Source organism: Protopterus annectens, chromosome 14.part0 (genome assembly GCF_019279795.1).
Source record: "Protopterus annectens isolate FY-2018-M chromosome 14.part0, PAN1.0, whole genome shotgun sequence".
NCBI lineage: Eukaryota > Metazoa > Chordata > Ceratodontiformes > Protopteridae > Protopterus > Protopterus annectens.
In genome coordinates this window covers 78,885,021-78,894,509 of record NC_056748.1, presented here as the reverse complement: position 1 = coordinate 78,894,509, position 9,489 = coordinate 78,885,021, and positions in this window count along the sequence as shown.

The window sequence follows — 9,489 nt, the reverse complement described above, 5'->3', positions numbered from 1 at the left end:
CAATGCAATTATTTCTGTGGGGGTAGAAGTCAAAGGCATAGGTGGTAGTTTTAACAATGAGTCTACTGGAGGAGGTTTTCAGGGAAATTTATTTAGCTCATAAAGTAGCTCAAGAAGGTTTGGTTTTGAGAAATTCCTAAACACAGAGGTACTTGCAGGGGAAGTACCACCAGTTTTAATGAAAAATGTCACTGATTTACAGTCTAATTTTACAATGGAAGATGACACTATGAAGGTGTGCAATTCACAGCCATATTTGTGAGGACAATATCAAAGGTATTTGGAGCTTCTAGTATGATGGCTAACTATTTATACAAAGGAGTTAGAATTTATACTGTCAAGAAAGCATTGGGCATGCTGACCTTTGGCAGTGCAGGTCACCCAGTTGTTGATGGATATTTGAAGTCCCCATAGAAAAGTGTTGGGGTTAACAGGGATTTCAGCTAATATGTTAAATGACTACCCTGCTCAGAAAGAGGCATACAGGGTGTTCTATAGCTTGCTATGATATCATGCTTAATCTCTGTTAGGATGATTTGGACATCTAGGAATTTAAATTTGGAGTCCTTTGGATTTTGTTGAGAAGTGATGATATCATTGACAAAAACTCATACTTCACAATTGCCAGTAGGTCTGAAGACTTGATAGATATTAGACCCATGAAGAGAGGGCGTACTTTTATTGTTTTGAAACCATGTCTCTGTAACTACACATATGCACATGTGTTCAAGTTACATTTGAGCCTCAAGTTTGACCTTCTATTTTTTTATTTTTATTTTTATTTATTTATTTTTTGTTAAGACTCCTGGCATTGAGTAGAGCACTTTGGAATTTATGGGTTGGAATGTCCAGCTAAGGGATGCTGCCTAAAAAGGCTATGAGCAGCAAAAGCCTTGGTAAGAGAGGGAAAGACTATCTCTGACAAAGCAGAAAGACCTGCCAGCCATCCTGTCCCAAGAACACACATACTGGTTCACCCTACAACAATATCAGCTACAAAAATAGAAGTTATGTTCTTACCATAACGTTCCATGTTAGTTGTCTTCTTCTCGCCTTCTTCTTGCTGGATGGGTTCGGAGCCGACCTCGGCTCCGACTCGGCCACTCTAAAAGCTCGAGAGTTGGTTCCACCGGCTCGAGGCTCCCCTTATATCCCACAATGCTAGGCGAGAGTTACCTCAGATCTCGTTTGTAAGCTAGGCCCAGCCTATAATAGTAGCAGAATAACTAGAAACAACGTCCACCTCTATAAACAAGGGTGAAGAGAAGGGTGACCTACATCCTGATCTAGGAAAATATGCACAGCAGAGCATATACCTAAAGTAAAGAGGTGGTAGAAAGAGAGGTCACAATCAAACTCCTCTAAGTCTGTCCAGGCCAGGGGGAAGGAGGGTGGGACGCAAGAAGAAGGCGAGAAGAAGACAACTAACATGGAACGTTATGGTAAGAACATAACTTCTATATGTTAAGTTGTCTATCTCGCCTTCATTCTTGCTGGATGGGACCACGTCCCTAGCACCTTGTCCCGGGTGGCCTAACGGAACAGACTCTTGAGAACAGTGGAACCAAAGTTAGCTCTATGCCTAGAAGCTAAATCCAACTTATAATGAGAAATGAAAGTGTGAGGAGTAGCCCAAGTAGCCGCTGCACAAATGGTGTCAATAGGCAGTCTGTCTTGGAAGGCTAAAGAAGTAGCCAAAGCTCTGGTGGAATGGGCCTTAGGTTTATTAGGCAGCTTTTGGTGTCTAATTTCATAAACAAAGGAAATCAGAGATGTAAGCCATCTAGATAATGATACCTTTGAAACTGAAAGTCCCTTTCTGCCTTCTGCATAGGAGACAAACAGCTGGTCAGATTTTCTGAATTGTTTGGTTCTATCCAAATAGTACCTTAACTGACGATGAACATCTAGCCAATGCAATTTTTGTTCAGATCTATTGGAATATTCTGGAAAAAACACAGGGAGGTCAATGGTTTGATTTAGGTTAGACGCCGAGGCTATCTTAGGCAAAAAGGACGGGTTGGTTCGTAAAGATACCCTGTCCTTATGGAACAACAGATAAGGAGGTCGACAGCTGAGTGCATGAAGTTCTGAAACTCTTCTAGCTGAAGTAATAGCTACCAGAAAGAGAGTCTTCCATGATAGCAATTTTAAAGAACAGGAGGCTGCAGGTTCGAAAGGGGAAGAATCAAAGAACTAAGAACTAAATTTAGGTCCCAAGGAGGAGGAGGATTTCTTATAGGAGGTCTGAGTAGAAAAACTCCTTTCAAAAAGGCTTTGCAAAGCTTGTGGGACATTATGGCAGACTCTGAAATACCCACATGAAAGTTAGAAATAGCTGCCAGTTGAACTTTAAGAGTAGAAGGAGATGAACCTGCATGGAAGAGTTCAGCTAGAAAATCAAGGACCATTTGGATGGAAGCAGTGAAAGGATCTATGTCCCTTCCTTGAGCCCAATAGGCGAAACGTTTCCACTTACTCAAATAAATCTTTCTAGTGGAAGATTTATGGGAAGCTATCAAAATATCTCGAACAGAGTGAGATATTTGAGGAAGCCTGGCTAAGGTTGGAATTGGAGGAACCAAGCAGTGAGGTTCAGAGAGGGAAGGGAGCGATGAAACTGACCCGACTGATGGATCAAAAGATCTGGAACTAGGTCCAGATGCCAAGGTCGCTCCAACAGAAATTGATGCAGAAAAGGGAACCAAACCTGTCGAGGCCAGTAAGGAGCAATGAGGATCAACGAGGCCTTCTGAGTGATAGCTTTCTGTATCACTTGAGAGATTAGTGGGAAGGGAGGAAATGCATACAGAAGTCCCCGGGGCCAAACTTGGACTAGAGCGTCTCTGCTGGGCTGGCCTGGTAAAGGGAATAGGGTGAAATAATCTCTGCACTTGCTGTTTTGGGGAGTAGCAAAAAGGTCGCAGCAAGGCTGACCCCACTTGAGAAAAATTTCTCTCACAACAGAATCTTTCAGAGACCTCTCGTGAGGCATGAGGATAGCTCTGCTCAACTTGTCCGCGATTTGATTGGACTTCCCGGGGATGTGCGTTGCTATCAGAAACCGCTGAGAAGAAATCGCCCATTGCCACAGTCTGAGTGCTTCTCGACACAGGGGGTAGGACCTGGTTCCGCCTTGTTTGTTGATATACCACACTACAGACATATTGTCCGTCTGGATTGCTATCGTTCCCAAGGGAAGAGAGTCTTGAAGGGCTTGCAACGCTAAAAGCACTGCTCTCATCTCTAGAACATTTATGTGCAAGTGGCATTCTTCTGGTTGCCATGTGCCCTGGACAGTTCTGCCCTGATAATGCCCCCCCCCACCCGATCAGGGAGGCGTCCGTTGTCAGTGTTGCAACCGGAGGGGGGGGAACAAAGGGTCTTCCCAATAAGAGCTGAGGGGAAGACATCCACCACAGAAGATGATTCCTGCATGTTTGCGTGATCATAATGGTGTGGGACATCAGAAGTTGCTGGTATGACCATTGTGTGAAGAGCATCCATTGAAGGATTCTCATGTGGAATCTGGCTAACGGAAGCAAAGGAATGGCAGCCGCCATAATCCCCAATACTTTCAGAACCAACCTGGCTTTGACTCTGTTGCTGCTGAAGATGAGCGAGACCAGTTTTTGTATGTCTGTTATTTTCTGATCTGTTAGCCTCGCAGACATGTTGACTGTGTCTAGAATTGCGCCTATGAAGGTAATAACACGACAAGGCGACAAAACAGACTTTTCGCAATTTATTGAAATGCCTAAATTTTGACAAATGCGAAAGGTGTAGTCCCTGGCCAATAGAAGAAGATGCTTGGTGGGAGCTGTGAGGAGCCAGTCGTCCAAATATGGAAACACCTGGAATCCTTGATGTCTCAGGTGAGAAGCTACCACTGCCATGCATTTGGTAAACACCCGGGGGGCAGTGGTGAGACCAAAGGGCAGGGCCCTGAATTGAAAATGACTGGTTCCCAGCCTGAAGCGGAGGAATCTTCTGGATTGTCTGTTCATTTTTATGTGATAGTACGCGTCCTGAAGGTCTATAGAGCACATCCAGTTTCCTTTTCCCGATAGGGGAAGGATGGACTGCAGCGTGACCATCTGAAATCTTGTTTTCTTGACTGACTTGTTCAAGATACTGAGATCCAAAACTGGTCTCCAGTCCCCTGTTTTCTTTGGAACTAAAAAGAACCTTGAGTAGATTCCGGATCCTTGCTGGTCTGCTGGAACTGGCTGAATTGCTCTTTTTGCAAGCAGCTTTGAAATTTCCAAAGCTGCAAGATCCCTTTGAGCGGGTGGAACATCTGGAAGGGATTTTTTTGATTGGCTTGGAATGTGAACAAAGGGAATGGAATAGCCTTCGGAAATGATGGACTGTACCCATTTGTCTTGAGTCAGAGATAGCCAGGCTTCTGGGTACAGTGACAATCTTCCCCCGACTGCCTCCGAAGGTGGGCAGTCGGGCAACACCTCAGGGATGCTGAAAGGGCTTATCAGAGAAGGCTTCTCGATTGCCCTGGTTCTGCGGACCCCCCCTGCCTCTAGGGCGACGTCTACCATTGTTGTTCCCGCCTCTGCCTCTGGCGGGGAACCGACTCTGTGCGTCAGGCGAAGACCCTTGAGATTGTTTGCGGAACCACATTTTCCCACTTTTCTGACCTTTAGGGTAAGGCCTAGAAGGAGTAGAAAAACGGACTCCGACGGCAGAAAGAGTCTTGCCATCTGTCTCGCACCTAGTCAAGGTTTCTTTCACTTGAGGACCAAAAAGAGATGATCCATCAAATGAGGAATTAGTGAATGACGTTTTAAAGGGGTCCGCAAAGTTGCATAGCCGCATCCAGGCATGCCTACGTAAGGCCACACCTGTCCCTGCGGCCCTGCTCGCTCCATCAGCCGCATAAGAGAGGAGGCGCATGGACGAGTTGGCTATGGAGTTCAGGGTAGCCAGCTGAGTGTTCATCTTGTCTTGAAAACCCGCAGCCGTAGGGTCCTTCAACATGTCACTCGCTTCTTTGATCAAGTCCCTTTGAAGACGAGTAAAATGGCATAGGTAGTTCAGCGAGCGCATTGCAAATGTCGCTGGCGAGAACATCCGCTTCCCATACCTGTCCATGGACCTAGATTCTTTGTTAGGTGGATGGACAGGCACTGAAGGATCAGCTAGTTCCTTCTTAGTGGCAGCAGCAACCACCATAGCATCCACAGAAACTCCTTTTGTCAGAAACTGTTTATCTGCTGGTGCTGTAATGAATTTTGAGGGTCTCCTGGGAGTGGGGTCCACTGAATCAGGAGCCATCCATGCCTTTTTTGCTACCACCTGCATGAGGGGGTCAAAGGGGGGAGACACCCAGGAGGTGGAAGGACGAGAGCCAAACGCCTCAAGGTACACAGATTCATCCTCCGAAGGGTTGAGGGCTGGCCAATTTCCCTCTGCTTAAGGATTTCTAGAATGTCTGCAAATGAGACATCTTCAGAAGGGGAACGGGGAACCCTCGGAATCCTCTAAATCTGTGTCAGAGGTGACGGACTCAGGTGAGTCTATGTGTTTCCTCTTACACTTTCTCTTCCGAGGGGGCTCTTCTGCCAAATCAGGAGAGGCCTCGGAAGAGGATGAGATCCCCACAGGGGATTCCTGAGGAGCTGGCTCTCTGCGGTCCGGGGTGAGAGAGTGAGTCGACTTGACCTGAGGCACCGAAGAGGGGGGGGCGGATGGAGCCGACTGTGGGGTAGAACCAGGTTCTAACACACTCCGCATGACCTCGAACGCACCCCTGTCAGGCAGAGCCAGAGGTCCCCGCTCCGAAAAGCTAAGAACCTCCCTCGGCACCGACAGTGATGGCTCCGAGGCCGATGTCGGAGCCGAACTCACCAGCGCCGAAGCCCCGAGAGGGAGAGCGGGGTCGGACAATGGTCCGATGCCACTCACCCCCTCGGAGCCGACGATGGAAGTCCGGCGCCGAGATTCTTCTAAGGAAGAAATCGGAGCCGACGATGGAGCCGAAGACAATTGTATCGGCTCCGACGCTACCACAGTCTCGGTTCCGAAATGCCCCGGCTCCGAGCTCAACGGAGTCGGAGGAGGAACATATTGAGGGACAAGGGCAGGCATCGACTGATGAGTCGGGCTCTGAAGCATTTGGGCCAGTGCCTCGGACTTGAGAAGTCGACTCACTACCCTCTGAAGGTCATGGTCCGACAGCCTCGATGACCTAGAGGAGTGAGATCTATGGCTCCGTTCAGACAGCAGAGGAGATACTGGAGCCGAATGAACGGAGCCAAGGGATGGTGACCTAGACCTCTTCCTAGATGTCGGTTCCGAAGGTCTGGTCGGAGCCGACAGGAATTTAATACCTCGGCTCCAGCCGGAGCCGAGGAAACCACAGAAACTGTAGACTGAGACTCATCGGCTCCAGCCGGAGCCGATGTAGATGGAGGTTTCGTAGCCTTAGGTCTCGGCTCAGTAGCTGGAGCCGAGGACCTAGAAGCCTTGGAGGGCTTTCCCGAAGAGACAGTAAGGGAACCCTCAGGCTTGAGTAAACCTCTCAGAATCAGTTTATTTTTTCTTTCCTGCAGGACCCTGGGGCTGAAGCCGTGGCATACAGCACAGGAGTCCTGCAGGTGCAAAGGCCCCAGGCAGTAGACACAAGAAGTGTGACCGTCTGTCAGAGACATTTTCTGACAGCACGAGTCACACTTCTTGAAGCCTGAGACCTTTGAGTCTTTAGACATTTTAGAAAGTGTAATCACACACACCCAGTCAAACACACTGATTACACCCTATCCTATTTTAAGCTCAAAAAATAAAACAACTACCAAAGTTTTAAAATTATGAGAAAACACACACACACACTAGGGGAGGAAGAAGGCCAGCAGGCCCGAGGGAAGAACTTATAAGTTCTTGTGGAGAAAAAATGGGATTTTAAAGAGAAAGTGGGGAAGATTCCACTAAACTAAGGGAAACAAGTGTTAAAATTAAAATTAAAGGGGTTTAAGTATACTAACTTTAATTCAAAGTTACTCACCAAGAAGCCGGTAGAAAACCAACACCTCGATCGCTGTAGCGGCAAACGAGATCTGAGGTAACTCTCGCCTAGCATTGTGGGATATAAGGGGAGCCTCGAGCCGGTGGAACCAACTCTCGAGCTTTTAGAGTGGCCGAGTCGGAGCCGAGGTCGGCTCCAAACCCATCCAGCAAGAATGAAGGCGAGATAGACAACTTAACATCAAAGTATTAAAGTAAATTATCTTATCTTTGAATCTTGTAATCATTCTGGTGATAGTGATGACAAGAATACCACTCAAGACCAGGATATTTTCTATATAACAAGCTGAATCATATTCTTCTGCATATCCCTGTGGGTAGAGAGTCATTCACCTAGACATGGACCACTATTAGGTCATCATATCTACCATGACAGAAGGATCCAAAAGTTCTTGTGATCTGGATCATAGCTCTGAAAACACAGCTAAGTGTCACTCTATTCTTATCTAGTAGATGAGAGTAGTGTGTTTGCCTGATGACAGAATCATTTATTACTAAAATATTACCATGTTTACTGTCTATGTCTCTGCAGGGACAATATCTGCACAACTATACAGAATACTTCAGCTTTGGTCCACACTAGCTACCTGGGAAAGGAAACAACACATGTTTATCACTAATTATGGTTATCTTCATGCCCTCCAGTTTCCCATTAGCTCTTCTTGCTACACTCATGTCTACTTCAGAATGCCTGATACAACCACTGTTAGAACCTTTTCTGTTTCTTCTGCCACTTTTACTTCATAAACATAAAAGCTTTCCACAACAAGATCTAACAGAATGGGATTCTCTAAATCCTTTGCCATACCTCATATGCAATGAAATCCACCCCCTTTCACAGTAAAATCAAAGCTTTCTCAAGATATTATGACCTCAATTTTGGTTTTGTTCAGTTCAGAGTTGTATGGGGGGGGGGGGGGGGGTCTCACCAAATAGGAGAATATGGTGAATATTTCTTGCTGAATCTAATTTTGTATGCTGTAAGACTCTCCTTATTTCCCCTTCAGCTGTGTAGTGTCTCTTGTTTTTTTTTTTTTTTTTTTTTCCAGGTATATTACTTTATATTTGTTTCTGCAGATTATAAACTGCACTTTAAACCATTTGTCTAAACTTGTAAAAACTCCTTCCTTTTATTTTATCTCATGTACACTAGGTTTTTGTATATCTATATATCATATAAGACAACACAGTTTTATTTTAAATTTTCTTGTAATACTACTACTACTACTTCTAACTATATTACAAGAATCAAACCCAACACTGACCCACAGTGGTTGAATATCTTTATAAAGGTCAAGTTGTACATTTTATATCACTTCTAGCACACAGAAGTTCTACTTTTTTTCTTCAGCTTTTAGTGAAGATGGAGTTTGCCCTTTTCTCCACTGTTGTGTGACCATGGGGTTTATGCATGCAAGTTATGGGATGAAGTCCCACATGGGATTCAGAGAGGGTTTGCTTCTAGCAAAAAAAATAAATAAATAATTCTTTCAGGTTATCAGAAAGTGACTTTTGGTAATTTTTTGATACTGACGTGAATAAATATCATTTGCAGACTTATCATCAGCCCAAACCTGTAAACAAGGTGAACATTTGCAATCCATACTCTAAACAAGAAATTACAAGGCTATGTAGGCCTGGCTATAAAATGGCAAAGCATGCCAAGAATGTCATCATTCATGTAGCAGGAATGCTCAGAGTCTCAGCAGCAATCACACAGCATCAAACTACATTCTTTTGCAATACTAGTTCCAGATAGTATGTGTGGTGCCATCTGGCACCAATGTAAATGCCACCATTAGAGGCTAACATATCATAATTTCACTGATAAAGACATTATTGATAACTTCAGAGCTGAATGGCACATTTCACATATCTTGGTTGACTTTGGCTGCCCATACATGAAACCAATAGGAAAGCATGTTTTCCCATATCTTTAAAGACCAAAGTTTGTCTAACTCATTCCAGACTAGCTACATGGATCCTTCAGAGACCAACTACCGATATGCAGAATATTTCACTGGCCTCCACTTCTAGACTGCCCAACAATTTCCTTGCTATAATGTTTCTACATGTGGAGGATCATATATGGTTTCCTAACACTGTGACATAGATAACACACACATAGTAATAAAGGGCCCATCTGGCCTTCAGTCATAGACTGTGAAAAGGAGGGATACCATTCTGTGAACTGACAGGTGGTGGATAATTCACAGGGCATCATAACCAATCCTGCATGATGCAAATTGGCACATAAAGTACAGTTTTGTACCTACCATAAATGTAGATGTTCGAGTGTAAACACTGCTGCAGTCATCACACTTGGGTTATCCTACAGTCAGGCGGTCCCGCAGTCGGCCAGAGTTCCAAAGTCTTGGTCCGGCGTCGGTTGCTGTCGCCTCCTCCCTGACGTCAGTGTGACAGGGGATAAAAGATGCAGCCGACGCCATT